We start from the raw sequence: 1,055 nt of genomic DNA, 5'->3' as shown, positions 1-1,055 counted from the left end.
CTCTGCCATGGCAGGGCAGGGACTGGATGAGCTTTAAGTTCCCTTCCAGTTCAACCATTCCATGATCTCCAGCAGCCTGAGGTGGCTCCAGCCAGCCAGCCAGGACATCTCCACACCCCAGACCCAGGTGGTGCCACCTCCGTGGCACATTCCAGAGGAAACACAGCAGGACAGAGGGAAGAGCACATGGAGAGACCCCAGGGAATGTGCCAGGGCAATCCCCACCCTTTACTTCTCTTTGCAGATGGTTTAGGGGCAATCATGGCTCCCTGAGCAGGGCCATGAGGAGAGAGAGCACGGAGCTGCTCATCCCATGCTGGATGAAAGGCTGGCACAGAAAAGCATGGAACGAGCAAGCCAAGGACTTGGCCTTCTGCTGACTGCAGCTCCAGGGTTTCTCAGCAGGAACTCCCCCCTCAGTGCTCACTGCCAGGGATGGGCACCGTGGGGAAGAGCACCCTGGAGGACTGGCTCAGCAGCAGGGAGCTGCCTTGGATCTGAGAGTGCTGATCCAAATCCAAAGGGTGGCAGGGCCCCAGTGAGGAGCACAGTGACACTCGGCTGATGACACTGATCCTGCTCTGCCCTGTCCCGCTGCCAGTGTCCAGCAGCCTGTGGGGGGGCGAGTTTGGGGCAGTGAGCCAGCATCGGCCAACCTCTGCCTCCCACACCCCCACCTGGGCCAGGTAAAGCCCCTGCAGGGCTCTGTGGCAGCCCCAGCACTCTGAACACTCAAACCAGGCTCCAGCAGATCCCAGAGCCAAAGCAAAGGAGCCCCCTGCAGCCAAGCACAGCCCTCACACACACACAGAGGGCACAGCAGCAGCCCTCTGGAACTGCCCTCTGGAATTCCTCCTCCTGGCTCCTGCTCGTCCCGAGGACTTGTGGCTGGGCTGCAGGGCTGGGTGGGGCTGCAGGAGCTGAGCAGAGCCTTGGGACTGTGTTGGCAGCCAGAGGCAGCTCCAGTGCCTGGGATTGGGAGTGAGGGGTCGGATCCTTGTGTCATCTCAAAAGAACCTTGTGCGTTTCCTCGAGCTCAGTGTCCCTGCTTCTCC

Source organism: Cinclus cinclus, chromosome 11, assembly GCF_963662255.1.
Source record: "Cinclus cinclus chromosome 11, bCinCin1.1, whole genome shotgun sequence".
NCBI classification, from domain to species: domain Eukaryota; kingdom Metazoa; phylum Chordata; class Aves; order Passeriformes; family Cinclidae; genus Cinclus; species Cinclus cinclus.
The sequence above is the reverse complement of the archived record's forward strand: the minus strand, read 5'-3'. Positions refer to the sequence as shown.